General features: G+C 37.3%; 1 protein-coding gene across 1 annotated transcript in view; it reads left to right on the top strand.

Moving 5' to 3' along the window:
- Positions 1–21,663, top strand: part of LOC146552365 (uncharacterized protein C14orf132-like) — a 29,970-nt gene that overhangs the window by 5,630 nt on the left and 2,677 nt on the right. The window lies entirely within an intron of this gene.

Raw genomic sequence — 21,663 nt, 5'->3', positions numbered from 1 at the left:
CCTTAAGAGATGTTGCCCTGCTTGACACGTCTCCATTAACAGATGGGTTGAAGGAGAGGTCGTGCTCTTCAATGCAGGGCCACTTCGTAGTTTACTCCCACTTGATGGATGCATGTAATACAGAATAGCGGGGGGAGACGAGCATACAGTAGTACTGTGGGTTGGTGTTGTCAACTGCTTTTTATGCAGTCTTTCCTAGAATCAGATAGATACATTAATTATCTCATATCGAAGACAGAAAATGCTGAAAAGTCAGTAATGCTGCAGCAGGTGGTTAAATGGCCAGCTCCAGGTTCCCACCCTTCCTCTTTCTCTGATTTGGGCATAAACCACACTAGCAAAAATGCCACGAGTTTCCAATTCATTTCCCACCTGGCTGGCACTTTGTTGTATGTTCATTCCCCTGCTCGCTCGCTCTCTCTCTTTATCTCCACCGTCTTTATCAAATATCAAATAAAGCCATAAAAGTGCCAAAATGATATTAAAAGAAAGCATGCAAATGGGACCATCAAGTTCCTGACTAACAGGAAATTGCAAATCTCTGTTTTTGGCTCTCATTATTCTTGGAATGAAGCATGAAACTGCCTTCTTGTAGAATTCTTTAAACTAGGCAACAGTAAAGCACCTCCACCCAGTGGTACGACCAGTACATCTGTAGTAATGTATTTGTCCAATAAAAATAAAAAAATAATAAAAATATCTATTCACTAAGTCTGTCTTGATTAGTAAGAGCTCACTGCAGTGAAGTTATCAACAGGTGTAGTATTTCTTTCTTGGATGAAAGCTAATGTTATGAAACTATATATTTTTGTTAGTGACTTTAGCCTTTGGAAATCTAAACCAGGAGTATGTAGCATTTGTTAAGCAAGCAGTGCCTGCAGAAATCTCTGTGGCTACACATGGTTAATTAGAGGATGCTAGCTCCAATCCCCCTGTGAGCCTAAATTGGAAGGAGTGGATGAAAATGGATGGATGAATAGTGCCTTAAATTCTGCTGAGCTCTAAATTTAACGAGAAAGGATGCTTGAACACAGCCCATCTACTGCAGATGCAGTAACTAACATTTCAATCATTTCAGAACAGCAACATTTCAAAACAAACCAGCATTTTTACTGCATACTGGAGTCCAGTTCCCCTTGTTTTTCCCTGATCATGAATCTCTGCCCTTTTAGGAAAGAAGCCTTAAGGTAAAATATGGTCAGGAGAAAGAGCAATGGTTCCTCATCCCCTTTTGTGTGCTCAATCTTCACTGGATCAGGTGTGATTTATTGACCACCGAGCAAAAGTTGGGAAGAGATGGAGATGGAATAGCAATACCTGCCAGCACATTGCTGTTAGTCCATATGCTCAAAGCTTTTTGTATTGTGTGACACTCAAATGATAATAATAATCTGACATACAAGTTTTGTTTTGGTGTCACAGGTGGGATCAAAAATTATTTAGCTAGTGGATTTAATATTGTAATACATTAGGAGGCAACACGTTCTCACTCCCAAAGCGTAACATTTTACACTAGGTGACAAATCATAGGTATGTTACGCCTTTGGCCACCCAACACGTCCCTATATTACGAGTTCGGAAAAATTAGGAAACACGAGAACCGTTTGGAATGAATCTACACCTGTACATTTATTTTATTTAAATCGCTTTGGAAAACACTATCTAACGCGATTAAGGTGGTGGTTAACGTTAGGGTTTGGGCTGGAATACACGACTGGAACGTGTGTTACTGCAGGAGCGTCATTCTATTCGATTTCATGCACAATCCGGTGTGTAGCATAGGAACGCAGACGGTCACCTTTTGCGTTCCCATGGAACACCTCGTGACATGACAAATCGTCGGTATATTACGCGTCGGGAGTGAGAAGGGGGTGTAAGAGGGGAATGATCATGTTAAACTGATCTTAAATTGATCTTGAGTTGCTGAGGATTAGGGTCGTATCGTATCCCATAGTCCCAGAAAGTTGGCTTTGTTCATGTGGACTTTTCAGATGAAATCAACATGTTTGACCCTGCAGAAGTTAACTTTAGAAGCCTGAAATCAATCAGAAGACCCACACCCCAAAAACAGGGGTGTGGGTCTTTCTATTTCAAGTAATGCTATATGTTTTTAAGTTATAAATTTGACTTAGCTATAGCCAAAAGCATACGAGTCAGCAGTAAAATGCATCCAGTGGTTGAAATTCTCTCGTAAAAGATCTATTTCAGTAAATGGAAAGTCAAACTAGAGATTTTTAATGGGATCTTCCAAATTCTTGTCACCAGAGGGACAAACATGTATTTGGCAACAGCTTACGGAAGGCTTACTATCTTGAAAATTCCTCAGATTTTGATTTATAAGTCTATCAATGTTATCAAACAAAATTTAGCCAAGTGAGACCAGATAATTGATGGATGTAGCAACAGTAACCAAGGGAGCCGGGGCTAAATGAACTGTCAATAACTGTCATATTACAACACATAATTTCTCAATTTCACCTTGCCATCTTATTTTACAACATGTTTGCACTGTAATAGCAAATGTCTCCCAGCTGTTTCGTACCTAAAATGAGTGGCTGCATATTGAAAAAAGTCCTGGGGTGAATGAAAGGGAGACTTGATGGACTGTGACAGCCAAGTATGAAGTAATAACATCTTTCCCTGATAGACCTATGCCAAATGTTTCTTATAGTGTGCTGCTTTAGATATTCTGCAAGCATCAATTATACATTTTGGCATGAATAATCTATTCCCCCTAGATAACTGCAAAGTAGCTTCATCAGCCTGTATTGATGTGTTTTAAATAAAATTAAGATACAATTTAGGGTAAAACTTTGAAGAGTAGTGCCTCGGCCTGCTGTTTGAAAATGAGCTTCAAGCTGATGCTCCAGACGTTAAAACGCACATAAAATGCACATCTGCATTCAGCTCATGAGCAGTTTTTTTTTTTTTTTTTTTTTTATGAAAAGGAAACACGATTGGCAATTGTGGAGAGTTAAACAGTGAGTGGTTGTTCTGCTTTGGTGAATGGTGAATGGCAGAAGCTGATTACACACTATTAGTGAGGAAGCAGTGATGAATTATGATTGTAGTTAAACATCGCCACGGCTGCTGTAATATATCGGTATCATTATGCATTTTTGGAATCATTAGTATGCTAAAGGCAGTATAAGTGGGTCGTGAGTCTCCAACATGGCGTCTGTAGTTTTCCAGGAGAAGCCAGTTAAATTGTTTACATCTCCACAGTTTAAGTTAATTACCCGCTCGCAGCTTTTCCACAACTTATGTCAGCTGTTACTCTTTCCAAACTTTAAAACCTTACTGGCTTCAAACAATGCCTCCATAATAATACCAACAACAAAATCCTGCTTCTTGATTTGATCTCTTTCACTGGGCCTTACTCTTTGAGTGTGACCTTGGGTTTGTTCAAAGAAAGCAGCCCTAAGGCGAGTGACAAAGTGTACAAAGAGGCCTTCCCCTCCCTCCATTTCCCTCTCATTCAACTCCTCTTCAATCTGCAAAGGAGTTTAGGTTGTATACCACACAATATTACTTCACTGCTCACGAATACTGCTGCCTTAGGAGAAAAGTATTCCTTTAGATTGGCTTCTAAGGCAACAGCTGACAGTCTCTGTTGTAGCTCTAGCCACAACTCAAGAACAGGCTGCTGACTGTATTTCATATGAAAACATATGATACCTCTCCCATTACAACCCTGGTTGTATTTTAGTACTAGCAGGGCCTCCACTGTCCTTGTGATGTTTTATATAAAGTAAATCTGGCTGCGACCTTCCCTTTCTGGGCACATACAACTTTAATGCCCAGGTAATGAATCAGGCACTTACAGTATGTAAGCTGTATTACATATGGAAGTCATTTGGCATCTCTGCTGGTATGCTTGATTTGTGGAGAAGTACACTAAGTTTGCATTTTTTTTTTCCCTTTTAACATTGAATTTTTTATGACGCCTTCAAGGAGTTGTGAATCAGTTGTTGGCAAGTGCTTGAACCTTCTCTTAGCAGGTGTTTTGATGCATTTGAACTTCATAACTCTGTGTTGGAATCAACAGTTTCAGACCTAAGCTTACACCAAACTAAGAAGTATCACAATATTTTACCCGGGGCGTTTTACTCTAGCCAAAATAAGTAAATGGATAGTGAGGATATTCATACTGGAACATGTAGTGCATACGCCATATCAGGTTAGGCTTACGGCTATGCTTTAAGCATAGCATAGGCCCTGAAGGGTCAAAGCTGTGCAGTCTTATACTTTACTGTCGCTCATACTTGTCATTAAGAAGCGATGATATTGTTTGTTGCTGCAGTTACTGATTTCACACCTGAGTCCCGCTCACTTGCAGCCTGTACACATTCTGTGTCTCACCACCCACTCACTATTGCTCCCTGTCATTTGTATACATCTCAGAGTGCGAAAGTCAGAAATTATTTATTTATAATGATGACTGATGGATAGAAGGTCCAGAGACATAAATGCAAGGCTTTCGTGTGCATACGTGGGCTTTCGTGTATATCTTTCATGCTCATTTTTTTCCTTCTTTTGCCGTGCAATAATTAATGTAGGCTTGTCCAGATTTGTTCTGTCAAATTATTCAGAAACTAATGTGTTTTCATGATGCATTGTACATGCAAACATTTAAATAAACTCATACTGCGAGAATTTTAATAAGAACAAACAGAGAGGCACCACTGTAATGTAACTAGGCCAACATGGCACACACATGACAAATGTATGACATCCACCCACAGGGAAAATAACCATTCATAAATGCTGATGTCAACCTACAACAGTCTATAGGTTATACACTGTACTATACGAGTGTAGGCATAAGTATTCTCACTGCCGACAACATACACACTGAAGAAACATCGTCCTCGTAGCTTAAAACAGGCTTTGTGTTTTTTCAATTTTGCATGGATAATGAAATAATGCTTGCTTTTTGTTGTTTACTACAACATACAGCAAACTAAAAAGGCTAAAGCGTCAAATAAATATGACTGACCACTTTTTGCTCTACCAACACCAAGCCCCAAGGACAAAATAATGATAATAAAAAATACATTTTCACTTTGTACTTCAGATCCACTTAAGTAAAGGTCAACCAAAACTCATTCACTTTGCAGATCATTATGCGCCATGAGGCCACACTGACATAAACAGGGAAATCTAATTTTGGAGACTTTACAGCAAGTCCTGCAGCACTTTGTGGAGCCTTCTGTGTTTATTCTTGTGTTTGTTCACAGAACCCCTGTGGCCACTCTTTTTACACCCACACAATCTATTTTGATTAAATATATAAAAAATATCAATATCAGCTGGCAGGTTTATGTTTTTTTGTTTTGTTTTTTGAAAAAAAAAAAGCATAATACTGAGACTGTCATTGCAGAGAAAAGCATAAAATGTCTTTTGGCTTTAGTAGCCACCCATGGATACATTTAAATGGACTGGATATTATTAAGATGCTTTGCTTTTTTCTTTAGGGTTAATGTTAAAAAGAGGCATGTTTAAATCCTTTTTACACCTAAAGAAGCATTGAGGCCTTAACCTCACCAAAGAGCCCCTGATCACCAAAGCATTTATAATAACACCACAAAAGCACATCCCTGTTAATACGAGCAGCATAACCAGTTTAGTTGTGTTCAGAGCAGCGCTTGCATTATGGATGGGCCTCTGTATCCTGTAATTGCATCCCCCGAGGCTGAATTCTATGGATACACTTTGACTATAAGTTACACTAATTCATACAATATTGGTAATGAAAAACGTAAACACCCATGTCACTAGTTTTAAAGCACGACCCTTGTTGAAAATTGCAAAACAAATGGAAATGTGTTGAGCGCTCACAGTCAGCTATCCTAGTGTGCTTCTTTCCTGCTTTGCCTTGAAGACAGGTATTTTTGGAGTTTTGTAACTACAATTTTCTATCAGTGTGCAATATGTGTATGGTTGTAATTACTGGAAAAGAATTGACAAGTAAATGAATAATTGTAAAATAGCAAAGTGACTTGAGGCAAGTGGCCCCTGTTAAAGTTGGTTCCCCGTCCACTTCATGGTCTGCTGCCAACCCTGATTCAGAGGTTAGGGATATTTTGCTGGAAAGCATCCATTATGCTAGCAATACAATACAAAAATGCCTTCCCAGCAGGAAAAAGGAAACTAAACCATCCATCCATCTTCTTCTTTTACAGCATCATTTCCCTCCACCCGCTACAGGGTCAATGAGGGAGGCTGTAGTCTATCCCAGCTGTAACAGGGCAAAAGGCAGAGAAGCTGGAGTACCCGGAGAGAACTCTTACAGGCAGAAGAAAAACACACAAACTCTACATAGGAAGGCTCTAGCCTGTCTTTGAACCTACGATCTGCTTCCTGTGTGGCAGCAGTGCTAACAAAAGTCAAATCAATTTGATCAAAAAACAAATGTTTATTGCTCTTGACTTGCGTATTGTGTTTGCAGTTAATCTTGAGGAAATCAAAGTACTATTTACTGTGTAACAGATGGATCACTTTTCTAGTGCTTTTTGACAACCATTCGTACCTCTTACATTATCCACCTCATCGGTTTTGTCATTTTATCTTAAATTCATACATATATGAAAAGAATTTGCAGTTTACATTTGACAGGAAGTGTTGGTTCTTAATGCTCTGCAGACCTGAGGGCTGCTCTGACGCAACACGTGTGCACATAAGTGGATTACTGTAGGTAGGGGATGTTTGCTCTGATAACCCACGTTTAAATCACATTATTATGTCATACACATACACAAGCAGTATTTATACCAGCAGCCATGCGGATGTTGATTTATATTATACTGCATATTCACAAACAAAGAGAGAAATTCTCTTAATCTGCCTTAAAAAAAAATCCTACTGCCTTTCAGTCACATATCCCAGTAGCTTTACCTTACAGTAAGAATAAACAAATCAAGTTGCTGTTGTTATAAATATTTATAATTTAAATTTTTAAATAAATATATCATGGTGTGGGATGAAAATAGATCATCTTAGCTGTGAATTACAGAAATTAATAAGACAGGTCATTAAGTAGAGAGATGCACAGTGCATACAAATTATCCAGAGATGTTTCAAAATGCATCCATTTCTCTTCAGGGATATACAGTGATACACATAACACACAAATTGCACGAATAGCATATGAGGCTGCAGAATTCAAATGTGACTACTGACGAATAAAGTATAGACAAACATACAAACCAATAGCCATGCTTCTATTCAGGCACTGGTGATCGGTCCTAGAGAGGTACAAACATGGTTAGAGATGAACTCACCAAAACAGAAATAATTTTGTTTGGGGAAGCCAAATGTGTACAACAGTGCCATTTGTCTTTTAGCTTCTTACAGTCACCCCGTGTGATTTCTGACTGTGCATTAAAATGTGAAAAGCAGATTATGAAAGAAGACAAGCTTATTTCAACAAAGTATCCTCAGTAAGGTGAAGGAGTACCTCCCGCCACATGACTTCCAGAGAGTAAGTCACACTTTTATTACCTCTTCCTTAGACTATAGTAATTCTTCATATGTTGCCTCTGATCAGTCGTTACTTTGTCACCTGCAGGCTGTAGAAAATGCAGCAGCTCACCTTTTGACAGGAAAGGAACTGCGTGATCACATTACACCTACATTCCAGCTCATTTCAGGGTCCAGTTTAAAATTTTATTACTTGTTTTTAAGAGTCTCAGTGGTTTTGGCCCAACCTTATTTAATTGAACGTTAGCAACCTTACACTCTTACGGAGCACTGACGTCTGCAAGCCAACTGCTTTTGTACATTGCTAGGCTCAAAAGCAATGAAGAGAAAGCCTTTTCAGTAGCAGCTCCTCTGGAGCAATACTCAGTCTTTCATCCATTGTAAAGCACTATTAAAAACCTACTTATTCTCACTTGCTTTCAATTCTAGCTGAGCAGGGTACCCTGGCTTTTATTATGCACAATCTTATTTACTTTGTTTAATTTTATGATTTTTTTGTGTAAATGTGTTGTATATTTAGTTACTCTTATAGTGTTGTTTTAAATGTGCTATAGAACTAAACACAAATATATTTAAGAAATCTCTTAAAAAATAGACCACAAGTTGAGGCTGGCATAATATTTAACCACCAAAACATTTTTTTCTAATATCTGTAATTTGCCAGCTTAATTGAAAATAATAATGAGGTTTACTGATTTACAAAAAAGCAGTAAAGTCAATGATTATGGAGCAGCTTGCATACACTGGTGGATTAGCCTCAACAGAAACATTTAAAAAAATGATTTTGGTAATTAGCAGCACTGCTAATTTAGTGCAGCTGTGGCTCAAATCTTTCATTGGGTGGTGATCTAATAAATTAATCACTGTATATGTACATAAAGATTTGTAAATACAGTGAGATGATAGTGTAGAGTGTGAGTCAGTAGAATCCTTGAGGAGATAACTTTTCCGCCTATATAAGATGAGTGACTCCCATTCCCATGTCACTGAAGCCTCTGGGATTCAGGAGGAAGAAGATATGAGACCAGCAATGACAAGGTCAGAGCAGTCAGTGACTGAGGGGGAAAAGGATGTCAGGAAGAACTCTGGCATCCAGACCTCATTGAACCATGACCTGGAGGCGTTGAGTGTGCAGGTGTGCACAGATTCTCAGCTTTTTAGGATTTTAAAGTGAGAAAAGTGACATGAGGTGAAATTGAAGATGAATTATTCATGAATCCTCACAAACGCTTGCTGTAATTCTGTTAATATTGTTGCCGCAACAATATTACCGTTATTACTGTCGCAAATGAAATTTAGTCGTAATGAGAGTCTTTTACAAGCTCAAGCAGAGGAAGTGAGATTCTCAAATTAGCCTACAGAGCAGATGACAATATTCTCATTGTAACCACTGTTGGATAAGTTCACCTCATTGTTTGTGTAACATTAGACATTAGATTAGTCTCCTTAAACAGCAAACCTCTCTTTGGGAAGACTTGCCTTTACAGTACAATGCATGTGTGTGTATGTAACACAGACGGGAGACAGAAGTGTGCATAATATGAAATGCGAATATTTGAATACTGCAATTTGCACATCATTATTGATAATTACAATGATATCTACCTTGATATAATTTACAAATGCAGTAGTCTTAAGGTACGTAGGCATGTGGAGGAGAATGTGGTTCCTTGAATCACTGACCCTGAGATCGCTTAAAGGAGAGCTACTCGTCATTTCAATAGCTGAAAAGATGATTCTTCATCTTATTGCCAACTGCTTTGTACTTCAGATAATGAAGTAGATGTGAGTCTTTCTGCTTGGCCTGTATATTAAGAGTAAGAGCAAAGAAGAGCCTGCCCTGCAGCACATCACCTCAAGCCTTAGTCTTACATGAGCGGACACTCAATTCAGCACTTTCGTCTCTGCGCTTGGTTTCTCTGTAGTGAATGAGCAGACATGGATGGAGATGTAGCTGTGGCTGACAGCAGCAACATATACAGCAAGTGCATGGTCTTTTCTAATCTCTCACAAGTGTTCCTTATATACACATTCAACCTGTTTGCCCTGATACTTACCAGTAAAGTTTGAGAATGAAAACCAGATCACTCTATGTACTGAACTTTATAGATTTTACTGAGATTGGGAAATAGAATAAACTCTGTCCTTAAAATCTCAAATGCAAATTCAGTTTAACTCTTCTAGATTTGACCATGATAAAGATTATTTAATCCTGTAAATGAGCCCAGATGTTTGTTTGTTTTTGAGGGTACAGGTCTCTACTCGTTATTTGCTAAAGAGTGTCTCTGAGATGGGCTTATGGTTTGCATCTTCTTTTTTTTTTTAGAAGACTGAAAATATGACTGAAATGAGTTAAGGCACAAATAAAAACCCTGTAAAAAGTCATGAAAGTAGATTTGCTTTGAGATTTGAGTTATCAGTTCACTTTTATGATCTTACTGCCTTCATTTGCCTCATATGGTTTTGTAGAAAAGGGTAGCAAGTTAATCAGCATTTATTGTGTCCATATATTGTGACAACCTTGCTTGAGGTGGAACAAAGACAAGTTCCTGCCAAATGCAGATGCAACAGCTCCACATGATTCATCATCTGAATTATACAAAGAAATATAATAATGTTCCAGATATTTTTCAGCTTACACAGCTCATACAAACATAACAAAGCTAACGAATTTTAATGAGTGAGTATTTTATTTGTATGTTACTAATTAGCAAGTATCTGCCCGCATTCATAGTGGGTGTGTCAGTAATTAGTATACCACATCTGCAGAATTGGCTTACTTGTACCTCCAAAAACAAAGGTAGCAGTGGCTAATTTTTTTACACAGATACATGGATATTGATTAATTTATTTAAGAAAATAAATCTAAAAAGCAAAACACTTTTGAAAGACTTGCCTGCTTTGTTTGTAAAATGAAGTTAATGATCCAGCTCACAATTCTTTGTGTAAAGGCAGGAACACAGCATCTCAGGCAGTTTTAGACTTTGAGGAATAATGTGATGATTTGAAAAGTCTGAATGCTTGCATCAATAACAATTATGTGTATCACGAATAGAGCCTAAAGAGGTAGTCAGCACATTAATCATCTAAATAATAGAGCAGAAAAAAATAGATTTTCTAGACTGCCAGCCTCTGATTTGATCTCTTCAGTTCGTTAAGACTTGTTTTGGAGGATATAGAAGTGAAATCCTGAGTCATCTTTTAACTTTTCAGCTCCATTTTCCCTTATTTCTGGTGTTTTTTAGGTGCTGCTGACTGATGCCATTTTTAGCTTTAGGATTTCTCCTTGTTTTGTACCTGTGTGAACCTGGATGGAGTAATGGATGAAGGTATAACAGACCTAGATAGGCACTAAACATACCTCGACTTTAAGACTCCCCTTGATATTTGATGTATAATCAGCCAATTCACCTCAGCGTCTCTGAATAATTGTCTGTCTTTCACTCTTTCTTGTTGCTATAAATCCTTATCTGTCTGCTCCTTGGTGTGATCTAGTTGGAATAAGAAATCAGTCTTTGTTTTGGTGCAATTTAATGTTTTGTAAGCTGATGGATTTAGTTTAATCTCACATTATAAGTTTTCACACTACTGCTAATTACAAATGTGCGAGTAGCAGACACTGAGTAATTACCCCCAGATGTGAACATGCATTATTACAGATATTGTGTTTCAAATAAATGTGGCCTTTTTCTTTAGCTGTCCTACTTTTAATGCATTGTGAGTAGCAATAATGGGGGAAAAGAAAGGTATAAAGTCGAGGTCAGAGACAAAACCAGGAACGCTGATCATTTATAATATCTAAGAAGTATATTAAACTTTCTTCAGTCCTGCTGAATTTCCACTGACCTGACAGATTGATCGAGGCGTCAAGTGAGGATCACTTGGGCTACACTTGTTCTATTGAGTTATAAGATTTATTAAAAAATGCTGCTGGGCTGCTGAGACAGGGAAAATCAATGAAAGCAGAGGTGTAAATCTGACCAGTAGGAACCAAAGGGGTTTAACACTACCGTGCTGGTGAAGAAACCTTTTAAAAACCCTTAAGATTTATGGTATGACTACCTCAATCTGCTACAGTTTACTAAGGAATATGCTAAATTCAAAGTTTTTTCTTGGTGCCTACAGCCCTATAGAGAAGAGTGGTCAGAGTGGTATATTTATTTACTTCCCTGATTAGTACTGTAATTCAGTTGCATCTGTAGAGAGCTAATGTTACCAAAGCCCAAAGTCAATATAGTTCTGCAAAGCACGCCTCCAGAATCTGCAACTTTTTGTTGTCAGATAAGGAAACAAAAAATATTCTGAAATTGAAATGTAATGTAATACTCAATGTATTCAATGTAATACATTTTAATACTGCCTAAAGGTTTCTTTCTATGAGATCTGTGCTGGCTCTTTGCAGGCTATTTGTCTGCAATCTGGTGCTTTCACGAACTCACGAATCTCTTCATTGCTGACTTTAACAATAATACATCTGCCTGCTTGAGAGTGTTGTAACCAGGTCAGTGTAGATGTTGCAAAGCTGTTTTTACCATAGAAATAATTCTGTCATCCCACCCTCTATATGTCTACTGTGGTCTTTCGGGGATTTGGAAGTGGCTGAGCTATCAGTGCTTTCCTTCTGCTAAAGAAAGTAAAAGATTGTTCATTTGGTAACTTCAAAGGTTTTCTTCAGATGTTATATCTGCTTCATTTGTTGTGAAACAACATGGAAAAATGCTTCAACTGGCCATGAAATTACTCATTAGTCATTAGGCCTCTGAAAATGGGGTAATATGCATAAAATAACTTTAATTACTAGAGTTAACATTTATTATTTGATTTCAAATCCACAGAGGTGGTGTACAGAGAGAAAATGACAAAAATTTGGTCTGTTTCCAACAAAGTTTGGACCTACATAAAAAGAACTTCTTCATTTTTAGGGGTTCAGTAGATTTAAGCTATAAATCTGAAATACATCAACAAGAATGAGAGTCCACACCTGTGTTATGAGCTCTGAGAGAGAGTATTTAGGCACAGCAGTGTTTCAGATAAACGCTAACATCAGCATGCCAATATGCTAACAATTACATTGCTAACAAGCTGATTTTTAGTAGGGCTGTGTCCAGAATCACTCAGTCTGCTGTGTCTATCCAACAAATGATGTACCTATATATACATTTTGATGTTGTGCAGATATTGTAGCCTGTCATCATCACTGGTACTGTGGGATTCTGAGTGTAAAATCTGTTCTCTCAGTAGACTCTTTACTGCTGCCCATATTCATTGCTAATGAAAGCAGCAGGGTGGCGATGTGAGAAACCTGCCAGCCTTTTAGAGCAAGTCACATCTGTGCGCAGTTACATTTAGTATCTGTTGCTGGATGATCTCACTGTTCCACCTGTTTCACTTCTCTGAGAAGAGCACTGATTAGACAGGATTAGATTTAAGTGTAGTAATACATGTCTTATGCATATGTACAGTTTTAGGTCATCTCACCACAAAGGTGGTTTCACTGTAACTTAATGATTAGGCATGCTTTCAGCAACTATTTTGGGGTGTGGTTGATTGACATCCTTATGTCTTTGCACATGGGTGAACCAGCAATAAATAATTCTGAAGAAATAAATGTCACTTTCAATAAAAGTCATATTTTAGTAACTAAAATAACTGTTTGAAATCATGACATTCTGATAAATATTTAGTTATACTCCTTCAAATAAACAGTTTATTAAAAATGTATTATAGGAGGTTTGGGCTTTGGACATCAATTTTGGACACTGTAAAAATAAATAAATAAAAACACCCTTCAGTAGAAAAAAAAGATCTTTCTGCCTTTTGATGGTGTGTGATATTCTCCGTGGACATGTTTAACTAAATCATGATTTCAAAGCAGAAGAGCGTTTGTCTTCAAGCAACAAAATAACTTAATTGTGAAAATGTTGAAACCAAAGCCAAGATGGCTGTGACGACTGAGAAAATCAACAACTTTGTGTTTTCATTGATTGTGCTTGACTTTGCAAGCACAAAGTCAATTCTGAACGCAGCAGGGATCCACTTCTGTGCCTGTTTGTTCTCTAAAGTACTCTGTTGGGTCTGTGTTTCCACAAACCCCGCTAATTCTAGAGACTTATTCATCATGAAGAAAACAAGACAGTCGATCGATCCATTACTTGCGCAAGGGAGGCCTCGTCTGTGTCCAGCACGACAATGACCCCCAATGGTGGCCTCCTCTCGCTGCCTTTTATTGACAATCTTCAAACAATAGTTTACAAAGCACCTCCCCTTGCAACCCCCCTTTGGTTACATAGACAAGGCACTGTGTGTGTGTGTGTGTGTGTGTGTGTGTGTGTGTGTGTGTGTGTGTGTTACCTCCTGCTGACCAAAGGGTCATAAACCCAGGAAGTTTACATCAAAAGAAACAGATCTTTCAGATAGGATGTATCTACAATAAAACCTCCCCCAGCACAGAGTGGCTGGAAAGGTGGTCAGAATCAAAGGAATGGCTTTGATCCTACTGCTTAAACTAAGACTGTACAAATTTAAGAAACACAATGGCAACATTCAACAATTAGACTTAACATACTCCTTGTTTTTTTGTTTTTTTTCTTCAAGAGTGCAAGTATTGAGTGTGATTTCAGTCTAGCGTCACTACACCGGTCAACAGTTTTTCAGAAAAATTTCGGCTTCTGAGATAAAATGTGCTGCTTCTTATTGACTTTTATGTGATGAAAAAGAACTGGCTATCTTTTAAAAGACTGTATAGTTTTTATGTACTTTTATTTTTTATTTATTTATTTTTAAATGTATTTACTTTATGGACCCATGTCCACTTTTTTAGATGCATTTTATTCATCATAAACTGTCTGTCCATATATATATAGTAATTTTTCATCTTGTTTCATTAAATAAGAATAAAAATATAATAAAAATGATAAAGAAGGACTGAATGTAAAACATATTACTACTATTATTATTAAGTGTGGCAGGACTCTGTTCACAGCCCTGTACTGAATTTATTTAGAGCCCCAGCCTGGTGGGCCAAGTCAAAATGTTCTGTCTAGGTGTGACTTCATTATTTACTCACAGTATTATTACATCTTTTTGGATGTCTCCAGAACCAAACTTTTTTATTATTTAACAATGTAGGACACCAATGCAAGAAATATAAGGATTATATTTCACCTGTGCAAGTTCTTTATGCCTTTTCAGCATCACATTGTGAAGAAAATAAACAAATATATTATTTGTGGGATATTTCAGTCTACCTTTACTTTGCACATGCTGCGTCCACACCTACGTGGGGGATTTTTGAAATGCGGCTTTTTCTATGCTTTTGGGCCTCACTGAAAACAAAATGTTTAAAAACTCCTGCCAGGCTGGAGATTTTCGAAAACTCAGTTTTTGCGTTTACATGTGGACGAGGAAAATAGAGATTCAGTCACACGTCAAAGGTGTGCGCCTCTTTTTGACGTCACGCTGTGCGCCACGTTATTATTTACGTGAGATGAATTTGTTTATGCTTTTCCTCCCAGGCTTCTAGACTTCTGATTGGCCAACATTTCTAGACGGTTAGGATCATATTGCCACCTGTTGCTTTGGCATTCTCTTAACAGCATTTGACTTTGTTTGTTGCGTTTACATGTGGACGAAAAACTGCACGTGTGGATGGGATTTTTTTTTTTTTTTTTTCAAAACAGAAATGGAAAAATACCCATGTACGTGTGGATGTAGCCACAGATTTGCTGCAAATTGTAAGGTCAAATTTAAGGTCACAGGAGAGGTCAAAACGTCAAATAGGAAAAAAAAGTGTATTCGGATTTCATAGTTGATGCAATTCCAAATCGTAAGAGCCCAATTTCAACAAAATTATATTAATTAAAAAAAAACTTTTTACCAACATTTCAGCTATTTTGGCTAAAATTCAGGTATTAAATAATGTTTTAGTCATTTTTACTGCAATGTAAAGCATCGTGTTCAATTCAAGTGACTCAAAATTTGGGATAAATAAACATCAGTACAGGAGGGGCACTGTTGCTTCATTGCAAGAAGGTCCTGGGTACCCCAGCCTCCCCCACAGTTCATAGACATGTTTTTTAATTAGTGCTTCTGAATTGTCCGTTAGCATGATTGGTTGCACTAATATTAGATTGACAAGCTGTCCAGGGTATATACTGCCCCCTGCTTTGTGACAACTGGGAAAGGCTTCAGCCCCCCGTATTCCTGTATTGGATAAGTGGAAGTAAATGGTAGGGTGAAAGGAAAAGTTTGACTACATTTATTTCCACTTGACCAGTGGATTAATGCTGAGAACCACCTAGTTCTATCTGATTTTGTTTTAATGGTCATGCGTGAGTGCTTTTGTGGTTAGGTATATGTGTTGGTTTTTCCACTCTTCAGAGACATTTGTTTGGGCTTTTCTTATCTGGAATAAAAACCATTTCAGTTCAACACTTACTGGTGGTTTATCCCCCAGGAGGCAATTACAGTCCATTCTATTTCACAATTACTGTGATCATCCATGTAGGAGGACAGCTCTAGGAACAGCTGGGACGAATAAATCAAAGCTGTGAGAGCTGAGCAGGTGGAATTGTACATTTTCACTGTATCATCTGCTGTAGATTGTAGTTTTGCTGCATGGTGTGTTGCACAGGTGTAGCCATCACTCAAAGCCAAGAAGGTGTGAAATATGCAAGTTGGGCAATTTCTCCGCTGTTATTGGAGTGAAGTTGTGTCCCAACTTTTTACTGTTTTAGTTTGTGTGTGTGTGTGTGTGTTGATTTCATTTAATATAAAAAAAACAAAAAACAAAAAAAACAACCACAGATTCAATTGGTTAAAGATGAACAGTAAGTTGCATTTTTACAGTTTTTTTTTTCTCAAATTTATTTTTTTTTATATGCTTGTTCATTTGGTTTGTTATCCACACTCCTGTACTGATATATGTATATACGTGCAAATGTGTGTGAGTATTTTTTTCCTGAGGTGCCTGCAACAAACCCATTTGAGTGGCGTAAACTAATTCCATGCCACTCCAAGGATGGAAAGTTACACTTGAAAAATTTAGTGACTGCATGTCTTTTCCAAAACAAGGTCGTGTTGGCTTTGAATAATCCAGACCCCACTCTCAATAGCTTTAATTTTAACCACTTCATTTTCTCTCTTCTTCTATTCCATAGCTTCTGAATCCTAGCCCTTCGTGTTCAAATAAAGGATAAACATCTGCACAACATTACACAAAATACTACACTATCATATGTATTATCTGCACAGCTGGTCCTTTGAATTGAAGGAAAGAAGCTATTTGCACTTTTCGATAGCTACTGGAAATTGGGAAAGCGTGTAAATGTATCCAGGAGGCACAGATGTCAGGCAAATGTATTTGTTTAGCTGACTCAAGGAAGTGAATCATCGGAAAGTCAAGTTCCCTACTCCATGAATTTGATACATGCATGTATGAAAATGTAGCCATATGAAATTATATTTTGTGGTCTCTCATTTTCAGACCTCGTATTTGGCATTTTTGAAAACAGACATTATCACAGAGGGGGAAACAGAGAGTATGATTCTGGTAGGATAGCCATAAAGTATGCCATAAGCCATAACCTTAACAGGAATCTGTTTACTGAGGTCATAAATCAAGTGAGAAGTCAATTTCTAATAGACTTCTGTAAAATCGGGCTTTTTTTTTTTTGCATCAATTTTGCAAAAAGTAACGCATTATGTTACTTGTTTATTCCCAGGAGAAAGTAATTTGTTACACTACTTGTTATATTACTTTTGCATTACTCTACAACATTGGCCTGGGGTGCAATGTCACATAACTACCAATTAAAACCTAAACCTTAGGCTGTAGTCTTGCACACCAACATAAATCTCTATCCAAATGAGGACACACAGTATCTTTATTTTACTGTTCCATAGTTGGAAACCAGGGCAAAGAGTGCTTCATTGATTAGACTTTAAGGTAGAATGAAAATGAAAATAATATTCATAAGTGTGCATGGTAAAAAAATACAAGTTAGATTTTTTTTTCATGTATCCAACCATCATGCAGATAACTGCCACACTTTTGAAATGCAAGTAATGATAGATTACAAAAAACACACTATCTGTAAAGTGATTATTGAATTTAGTAATGTTTTATAGCATTGCATTACAAAAAAAATGCAATGTGATATCAGCTGTGGTAGAAAGTAATATTACAAATTCCAAGTTTAAGGCATTTCCAAATCAACTTCATTTCTTAGACTAGGAGGACAAGGAGGTCTTTTTTTTTTTTTTTTTTTTTTTTTTTAAAGCAACCATAACAAGTAGGTTGGAAAATCTTAACAGACAAATCTGATTACTTGCAAATAACAAACAGACAATCTCTCCTAATGACTGCATTTTACTCCAACAATGCTGAGTAAGGCGTTTAGTGGAAGAAGTTAGCTTTCCTAGTCCACTGCTTTTGTCAGCTACAAAAAAAAGTACTGTGCATTAAACAATTGATTTATTAAACACGTGACCATTTACGATGGGATATATCAACCACAATGCTATGAACATACCCATCCGGTGGCTGATTTTATACAGTCATAATTGTATCAAGACAACGTCTTGTACCACAAGGCCTTCAAGAGTATAGAGAAAATATTACAGTAATTACACAAGTAATAACTTTTTTGAAAATCATCCTTTTTTTTTTTTTTTTTTTTTTACACTGTTTACTTTGTGGTTGAAACACAAATATCCACAAGTTACAAAACAACCAGAGAAATTAGACTCTTTTCACCTTTCCCAGTGGGATACTCTTGAGTGCTGAGGTCATTTGTAAGGTTTCAATTTGGTACCAAGATGGTCTGAAAGTGGCTGAATGTGGTTATTGAAGCCATTTAGCCACTTGTTCACTGTTATGTTGAGGAGATGAATGTTTCCAAATATCAGGAAACTTTAGTCAGTACTAGAGCTTTATCCTAGCAGTAATTCTTAGGGGACGGCCTCCATTTCCTGCCTAAATGTTCAAACGCTATGGGATGCATGTGACCTTGAAGGTTCTAATTTCCAGTGATCCATTAGTTTTTAACTGCTTGATGCTCTACTCTCATATGAATGAGCCACAGAGTAATTGTGGACTTGTAGTTATAGAAGCAGTCCCACTTATCATCTGAACAAGAGGGCCAAACCTAGGGGATCAAATATTTATATTAAGACGTATTACTGAACTAGTATTTCACACGCTTCCATTATCCACTTCACTTTATTAGTATGAATACCCACTGATCCAGACAGCTTGCTAATGAGTTATCAATAAATAAAACATAAAGGTAAAGAATGCAGACAGCGTGGCACACATCAGTTATTGTCTGATTGAACATTAAATTAGGCAAGATGGAGGTGGAGCTCTGAATGCAGGATAAGGTTACAATTAAGGTAGTGTCTAGAGATTAGAGTGAAATAATCAAATCAGTCACTTTTTGAGGAGAAAGGTTGGAGTTGGCTTGTAAAGGTACAAGGTAAACAAATAAACCTGTGGGACAGTATTTGAAAGACAATCCACACAGATCACTGTGCATGCAAATGTCATTAATGTCAGTTGTGTTGCAATTGTAGGTTTGTTTTAGAGACATGGTTATATATATATAGTATGACATTTTTAGGTGCGGCCTTGTGTAGTGTGGCTCTGTGACAAAGTGGAGGAGCAGTTGCAATGCTCTCCATTTGTCCCATATGGGTTTACCTTTTTTTTTGCACATTTTACACATTATTCTGTTTCTATGTATTTGCTATGATTTGCTATTTGTTAAGTAACATTGCTTCACTCACTATCCCGGGTTTGTTTGTGTAAGCGTTTTGTTGCCGGCAAATCAAACATTCTGCAAATTAAGACAAATACTAAGTTATGTTTCTTTATATTTTATTATGTTACTGATTAAGTCATTTGTTCATACTTACTTTGTTTGTCTTTTCAGTCTTCATAAGGGTCAGGTGTGGGGAAACGCCTGCCTGGCATTTCCTCATTTTAAAGTCCTGCTGATGTCACATATGACATCAGCAGGTCAAACCAAGTGGAGGGGTTTCTTTTTCCATAGAGATGCTTCCTTTTGTTTGTGTTAAGGTTTAAAGTGATTTGTTGAATGTTTTTCCTTTCGTTAATACTGCCATTTAGTTGTGTAAATGTGCATGTTAGAAGTGTGTAGAGGTTTTGTGTTTTTAGATAATCTGTGTAGAGTTTTAGATCCCTCAGTTGAGTGAGTGGTACTGGCTGGGCAATTGGAGGGAAATTGATGGCCCTATTTAAAGCCAGTCTCTACCAGATGCAGGAGAGAGGAGCAGTGAGCGGTGTTACCAGAGCCATGTTGTGTTGAGGTTTGTTAATTGAATTGTGGGAAGTTTTGTTAAGTTATACATTAAGTTCACTGTAAATTGCTCACCTCTGGAAACCTGAAATGTCTGCATAGTCTGCTTCTCTACCACCTTCCTTGACGTTCGTGCCTGACTACTTCACAGGCTCCCACTGATTCTGATTTGCATTACATGTTGTTCGTGCAAACTTTTAATATAAAAAGAAACGTTAAAATGGAAAAGGTTGATTTGAGATGCCACAGTGGGATGAGTCAGCACTTACAGTGACAGAATGGAGGGCAGAAAACACAGGTTGCTGGACCTCATGCATGCCTGTCTACCCCCATCATGCTCATGTGAACAGCAGGCGCTTTACAGGATGTGTCATGTCATTATTCACCACCAGGGGCCAATGAATGGAGAGCGGCAGAATGCTTTCTAAACAGTGTTTTCCCTTGTGTGTGTGTGTGTGTGTGTGTGTGTGTGTGTGTGTGTGTGTGTGTGTGTGTGTGTGTGTGTGTTAACGTCTTTGTGCATTAGCCCGTGTTCGGGAGAGAGAGTGAAGGTAAGCAAATGAGCAAGAGAGAACGTCTGTGTAAGCGAGCACTCAACATGCCTCCGAGGTATTTTTAGAATGGTTTTTTTTGTTTTGTTTTTTTGCTCTTTTTTTCCCCAACATCCTCTGCAGAGTTAGTTCTCCAGTCAGACAATATAATGGTCTGTCATGCATTTCTCAATCATGCACGTTGCTAAAGCCAGAGCGTCAACATTTATAGGACTCGGACTCCTAAGCAATGAGTCATTTTCAGTTGTCATGTTTGAAATCTAATTTTCACATTTATCAAGCATACACACATGCTGTGTTTTAAAAACTTATCCAGCAGTATCTGAAACTAAAAGGACACTCCATGCCTGTTTAGGAAACTTAACCAATTACCTTACAATCTGGCATGCTGGGTTTGGAGGGAAAGGGCATATTTGTCTTGGAGGTTTGATGTGCTGCACTCAAAGTGGGGATTTATGTTTTGTCTATGTCAGATTATATTCTTTCATCAAAGACAAAGTCACTTAAAAACATTAATATTCAGTTGAATTAGATGAGAGACTACAGGCAATGCTGGGAGCTCGGTAATAAATTAAATAAATTTTTAACTTTCTGAAAAAGGTCTGAAGCGATAATGTCAGTGCAGTTAATACGAACTCTTTGGAAGAGGAGGCCCTAATGGGACATTTGTCTACCATCATTTTTCAGACAGATTTTGTGCAACTGCTAAAGGGAGACAGGGATAATTCATGGTCAATTCTGATTGGCTAATTTTCTTGACCTTCTAAGACATGTCGAAAGTTGTGAGGTTAGTGTGTTGGTGAATTTTTAATGACAGATTTTCAGGAAGGTTAACAATAAAAATAATGATTGTTATGAAATCAAGTAATTTTCACACTGATTCCTATTGGTGAATTTATACCAAAATATTGTGTTTTACAGTAGAAACACAGGCAAAATAACTTTATTATTCAAAGCCAGTAATTGCACCTTTACATCAACATTTTTAGTTTTATTACAATTTATATTTACATTTTCACAAAAGGTTTCGTCCATACCTTGATATACTAAAAGCAACAGTTTATTCCTAAAAGCAAAAAAGATGATTGTTTATGTTGTCAAATAAACAACCAAAATCCGTCTGAAAAACTTATTTTTAAATGGTTTATGAATTTGTGACCTTTTTTATTCAATTTTAATTTGGGAGTTTAGATTTAGATTTCAGACTTCTTTTCTGCATGAAATGTAAGAATATACCTACAATCTTGTAATGTGAAAATAATTTTCTCTGCATCTCCCTTGAGTGCAAAACTTATTTTGTACTCTCTCCT

This window comes from Mchenga conophoros, linkage group LG19 (assembly GCF_057382185.1).
Source record: "Mchenga conophoros isolate Kocher_MC1m ecotype Shallow Benthic linkage group LG19, M_conophoros_male_GT1.1, whole genome shotgun sequence".
Taxonomy (NCBI): domain Eukaryota; kingdom Metazoa; phylum Chordata; class Actinopteri; order Cichliformes; family Cichlidae; genus Mchenga; species Mchenga conophoros.
The sequence above is the reverse complement of the archived record's forward strand: the minus strand, read 5'-3'. Positions and strand labels throughout refer to the sequence as shown.